A 6229-nucleotide genomic window follows, 5' to 3' on the forward strand; every position below is an offset into this window, starting at 1 on the left:
GTTCTCACACTCATATCTTCCATTGCCTGGATAATGCTTGCTTTTCCCTTATGTCTCAGCTTGTGTTAATTTTAGAAATCCTTTCTTCATTGGAGGTTATACATCCCTCCTAGGTCATGATGTTACCATCTACTATTCCTTAGTGGCTTTAAATACCACTGAAATGAAATTATGTTTTGTTAAATATTCATCTACATTGTTAGAGTATACAGTCCAAAAGGGCAGTGACTGTATATCTTTCAGATTAGCTGCTTTATACTCAAAACATGATACATAGTGGACACACATTGATTATTTCTGAATGAACATCTGAACGACGATTGTCTGAGCAGTGGCCCATATGGAAACCTTTTCCTAGCAACTTTTGGCATCTTCATCTGTCAACCAGCAGGGATTTTGCACAATTTTTCTTTTCTAGTTAATTAATGCTCACTTCAGTAATAAAATTAGGTTTGGCTATTTAATATATATAAAAAATTATTTGACAATTAGAGTATACTAAAGCTGGCCCTTGTCTTAAGTGTGGCTTCACCCAGCCCTTTTCATGTCCTAACAGAGGCAAATTGAGGTGACATTTGGAGACTTTCAGATTCCCTCACGAGAGGGCAGAGCTGCTTCTGTTGGTTGGACTTCCCTCTTAAACAGTTCTAGGCATCCAGGATCTCATGAATCTTCAAACCTATTCACACAAAATTATGTAGGTTAGGGATTTCTGAGATTATAGGTCTTCTATTAAATTTTTATATGTTTAATATTTCATGTCACTTTTCAGAACAAAGTACATCTAGAGTTACCATGATTTTGTTGTATGTAGGCAATTTTGAACATGAAAAAAAGGAGTATGTTACTATGCTTTTTGAAGTTGTTTTGCTTTTTCTTTTGACTTTTATTTTGGTTGTTATGTAAAACCTTTCTCAAGTCAGCAGGAACCAATTCATCTCCCCTGGATTGCAACATTTATCAAAAATATTTGGTATTTTTAGTATCACAGTGACTTTATTGTAGAAAATTATTATAAATTACACAGGGAAGCGCAGGGGGATGGGGCGGTGGTGACGCGGTTCTGTCCAGGTTGGAGGGGTCAGGCTGCCACTTGAGTCGCCTTGTCTGCTGCGTCACGTGGCACACCCAGATCCATAAAGTCAGAGCTGGTTGCTGCTGCGCTAGGCGCCAGCTCCCAAATAGTTCTTCAACCGGCTGCCTCCAGCCTGCACTTCTCTGGACATGGTCGGCCTGCGGTCGTCTTGATTACCCTCTTTCCCCTGCGGTTCTCTTCTTTTTATCTGGAGCATAGAAGGTGAAGGCCAGGTCGGCACAGAGCCCTTTTCGTGGCCATCGCAAGTGTCACTGTCGCCGTGGGACTCACCATCTCCTCACTCTTCTCCCGCCTGTTCAGCAAGAAGCAAATGTGTATCCTGATTGGATTGGATACTGCTGGCAAGACGTATTATTCTGTGTAAACTCAAGTTAGAGGGGGCCTGCCCCTTAGCTCAGTTCTTTAAGTGGCTGCAGGCTCAGGTTGCTGTGGTTCTATCCCCACAACTCAAGCCAGCCAAACATGCCCTGAAGGCATTCGGAGAAAAAAAAAAACAAAAACAAAAACTCAAGTTAGGGGAGATAGTCATCACCATTCCTACTTGGTTTTAATGTGGAAATAGTAGAATATAAGAACATTTGTTTCACAGTGTGGGATGTTGGTGGTCAAGATAAAAATTCGGCCTCTGTGGAGGCATTACTTCCAGAATAGCCAGGGTGTTATTTTTATGGTAGATAGCAATGATCATGAAAGAATTCAGGAAGGAGCAACTGTACTGCAGAACATGCTTCAGGAAAATGAGCTGCAAGATGCAGTGCTGCTGCTGTTTGCGAACAAACAGGATTTGCCAAACACTATGGCCATCGGTAAAATGACAGTAAATTGGGTCTTCATTCTCTTTGAAACAGAACATAGTATGTTCAAGCCACTTGCACTACACAAGGAACGGGTCTGCATGAAGGACTGGACTGGCTGTCAAGGGAGCTTTCAAAATGTTAAAGGAAGCTGGATCTGAAACCACCTTTATAGAATGGGCCTAGGCTTGTTACAACAAAATTAGTTTGCATCTTGGTTATTAAACAGTATCTGAGACTGGTTTGGGTAGAATAAGTTTCAACTTATTTTGTTGCCAATTATCATTTACCAAGTACAATGTTGTCGTTTAGCAGTATGCTTGGTTTAAAAGAGATTTTCCTTGGGGAAAAAGTATCCTCTGTTAATTTCACCTTTAAGCCTAAATGCCTGGACATAGCTATTGTGTCACCTTTAAATTATTTGACTGTGTTTTGAGCCCACAACAAATAATGTTGTAGAAGTTATCTCCTTGCTACTTTACTGATTCCTTTATCATTCCTGGGACAGTTGCTGATTTAAAAATGTAGCATTCCATTTGTATTCATTTCTGTCCCTTGCCAAAAAGATTTTCTGATATTTTGATATATACCAGCCAGGGAAATGCTCCAAAACACTACTCAGCTCTCTTGCACTGAAGAACTTAGTTCTTCCCCCACGAGCAGCTCCTGGTTCCCACCAGTGAAACTTCCCTTGGTGTGGTTTGGATTTGATAGCTGGTTCTGTGCTGGTTGCCAAGAGTCCCTGTAGAGATGGATTTTCATACTCAGCAAATTGCCTTCCTTTATAGTATATCTTTTGTATGTTGCATGTTGCTTTTGGTATCAGCCTGACTCTTTGCCCAGTATATATGGTTCTGCTGATATTTTGTTGTTTATTGATGAACATATCTTTCAGAGTTTTTAGAAGACTCGTCAAACTCTTATTTTTCTACATAACCCATTTGGAATTATTCTTAATAAAATGATAAAATATCAAAAATAAATAAGTAAATTACATTGATACAGTTCATGCTTCAGTTTCTATATCCCAGGAAAAATTAACATTGTGAAATATAGTAAGCCAATCAAGGTTTATATTATCCATATGTTATAGTTCACCTTATTGCCAAGTGGTAATTTATCTCCATGCTAACAATATCAAGGTTGTGTAATATTCAGTACACTTTTTCCAGCAGGGCAGGACACTTAGCGGCATGACAAGTGGGGTGTAAGGTGGGGTGTGTCCTGTACTCATCTCTGTTCCCACTTCCCAGAGAACAGTTGTTATAGTTTGAGAACTGAGAATTCCGAGTCTCCTCCTGGCTTGTTTCTTGCTCATGGTGTGACCTTGGGCAAGCTGCGTAGCCTTTTAGAAGCTCAACGCCATTGACCTGTGATGGTAAAAATCACCACCCTAGTACCTCACAGTTTGTTGCACAGACAATGACAGGTGAAGGAGTGCCTTGGGAAGCTATTAGGGCTATACAGATGTTAGTTTGTATTGTTGCTGAGTCTGGTCATTTTAAATTGGGCTCTTCCCTAACCATATGTCCAAAGCTATTGTTGGCTTTTTAAAAAATGCCTACTCAGTCCCTTAATATGGATGATGAAATGGTTGAAGTTGGCAGATCAGAAATTAACGTAAGTCTACCAGTAACATTCTTTGGGTGCTAGCTGAGACACACATGTAGAAACTTTAAAGTTTCATTTATAGATGTAAACAGCAAGGTACATTTTCCATTTAAAGGATTTAAGGGACCAGGTGTGGTGGCACATGCTTGTTGTCCCAGCTGTCTGGAGGCTTAGGCAGGAGAACTGAAAGTCCATAATTATCCTGGCAACTTAGCATGACCCTGTCTAAAAAAAAAAATAAAAAGGACTGGGGATGTACCTCAGTGGTAGAGTACCCATGGGTTTATCCCCAGTACTGAAAAGTATTGAAAGATTATTTTTCTTTCTGACTTAAGAAGCATTTTTATCCTTTCTGTGATAATGAAGATTTTGAACCTGAAATAAAATAGAAGTTAGGATTAAATTTTGCTCGCATTATTTCAAATATTTTTTTCTGAAAAACTGGAAATTTAAAATAGTTAAGTACAATAAAAGAAAAAGATTCCACCTGTGCTCATTCTGTCTGTCTCGGTGGTATTTTTAGATGTTATGCCAACTGAACACTTAGATGTGAAAGCTTTGCTAAATCCGGTTTTCTTCATAACTCAAGTCTAGGTCACTCATGTATGAAATATTTTTGTAGTGTGAAAAATGATGTTATAGAAAATAGGTAATGCCTATTTTTCTCCTCTTGTCTATTCTGTAGTCATGAGACTTTTTTTTTTTTTTTTTGGCTTTTTGAGACAGAGATTCATTATATAATTCAGGCTGACCTTGAACTCCCTGTTGCCAAAGCTAGCCAGGAACTCACGATCCTCCTGCCTTAGCCTCCCAAGTGCTGGGATCACAGATGTGTGCATGAGTGATGATAAGAATCAGCTCTGGGGCCGGCGAGATAGCTTGGTGATGTAAGCACTTGCCTGGCAAGCACAATGCTCTGAGTTCGATCTCGGGTACAAAAAAAAGAAGAATCAGGTCTCTTAATGTAGCAAAAAGATGTGGTTAGATTGAGATGCATAATTTGTTTATAAAAATATGAACCTCACCCTCAACTATTGGCTACTGTAATATGATTATGCTGTCCCCTAGAAGTCTGTTAAGTCAGGTTTTTATAACTTTAACTACATCATGCAGTATACAGTGCTTATAGTCTCTAAGTCTGGCTCATAGGAGTTCTGTTTTTTGTTGTTGTTGTTGTTGTTGTTTTTAACCAAAAGATAGGGTGCCACACTCAAATTAGCCACTCTGAGGTTTTGGTCTTGACTGTGCTACTTACTGTGTAGCTTGTAGGAAAGGTTATGTGCATGTGGAAATGAAAATGCTTTCAAACACTGTAAAGCTTTTTGTCAAAGTATAGTAGCATATTGATTTATGTGAAACTAGAAAAGACTTCACATCTGAGCTCTTTTGGAAGATGCTTATTAAAAACAATCAGATTGGAATTCAGATGAAAATACAGTTGAATATTTCAGACAAGGTAGAGGTAAAGTTGGTTAGTTAGTTCAGGCTTTTTTAAGCAGAAGTAGGAGTTCTCAAAATTTCCTACCTACCCACAAGACTGTCTGTAGAGTTTCCCTAGATCACCCTCTTTGTGAGTAACATGAGTTTGAAAATGTTTGCTTAAAGCAAGTCAGGTTTATCCTAGGACAGTAATGGTGAGCCTTTTTGAGTTGTCGGTAATAGCCCTCTGCAGCCTGCGTGATGTAGGTTTGTGACCACTACTCTAGGACATGCTAGAGTCTTTTACACACTAATTTCTATTATGAAGATCCAAGAAAGATACAATATGCAATTTTTCACAATTTTTTTGATTGTAGAATTCTGCTAAAATATACCATAGCTTGGAAATAATGTCCTAGGGAAAGCTGCTGAGAAAGTACTCCCTCCCTGTGTTTTCAACTCTTCTAAGTACAAATTTCACAAAAGAAGTGAGCAGTGTAATAAGCAGTCAATTATTTTTCCCTTCCTTGGTTTCTTTTTAACAAGAACTTCCCATCTATCATATCTTTTCAATCTATAGAGGACTAGGGGTTGGGGAAGGAAACAGCAACTGTATATTCATGATAGTGATGGGTGCTGAAGGTGTGTGTGGTTGATGTTCCCTTTAGTATTTATATACTTCACCTCCTTTTCCTTATTCTTCCATTCCTTCCCCCCTCTCTCCTTCATCTCTCCTTCTTCCCTGGGACTGGAACGCAAACCCAGAATTTTCTGAGTGCTAGAATTCACTATAGCACTGAGCTAAACCTCCAGAATTAAATTAATATTTCTTTTTTTTTTTTTTTTGAGGAACCAAGGATTGAACTCAGGCCCTTGCACTTGCCAGGAAAGCGCTTATTCTACTGAGCCATCTCCTCGGCCCCAGAATTATTATTTATAATTCTTTTTGTTTTGATTACTTGAGATTATGTGTTCCTAAAATGTCTTTGTATGAAAAAGAAAAGTAGGTTTGAAAAACCATAGCTGAAGCTGGGCGTGGTGGCACACACCTATAATCCCAGCGCTGGGGCAGCTGAAAACAAGAGGATCACTACAAGTGCAAGCTGTATAGTGAGACTCTGTACCAAATACATTTTTAAAAAAGAAGAAGAAGAAGCCTTTCGGCCGGAACCGCCATCTTCCAGTAATTTGCCAAAACGACTAACACAAAGGGCAAGAGGAGGGGAACCCGGTATATGTTTTCCAGGCCTTTTAGAAAACATGGGGTTGTTCCTTTGGCTACATACATGCGAATCTACAAAAAGGGTGA

At 39.1% G+C, this 6229-nt stretch overlaps 1 protein-coding gene and 1 pseudogene across 1 annotated transcript in view; both read left to right on the top strand.

Annotated features, from left to right (window-relative positions):
• The window catches only part of LOC105742295, a 5856-nt pseudogene extending 3821 nt beyond the window's left edge, over positions 1 to 2035 (top strand).
• Cpeb3 (cytoplasmic polyadenylation element binding protein 3) overlaps positions 1 to 6229 on the top strand; it is a 239286-nt gene that overhangs the window by 213506 nt on the left and 19551 nt on the right. The window lies entirely within an intron of this gene.

Source organism: Octodon degus, unplaced genomic scaffold (genome assembly GCF_000260255.1).
Source record: "Octodon degus isolate 3935 unplaced genomic scaffold, OctDeg1.0 scaffold00046, whole genome shotgun sequence".
NCBI classification, from domain to species: Eukaryota; Metazoa; Chordata; class Mammalia; order Rodentia; family Octodontidae; genus Octodon; species Octodon degus.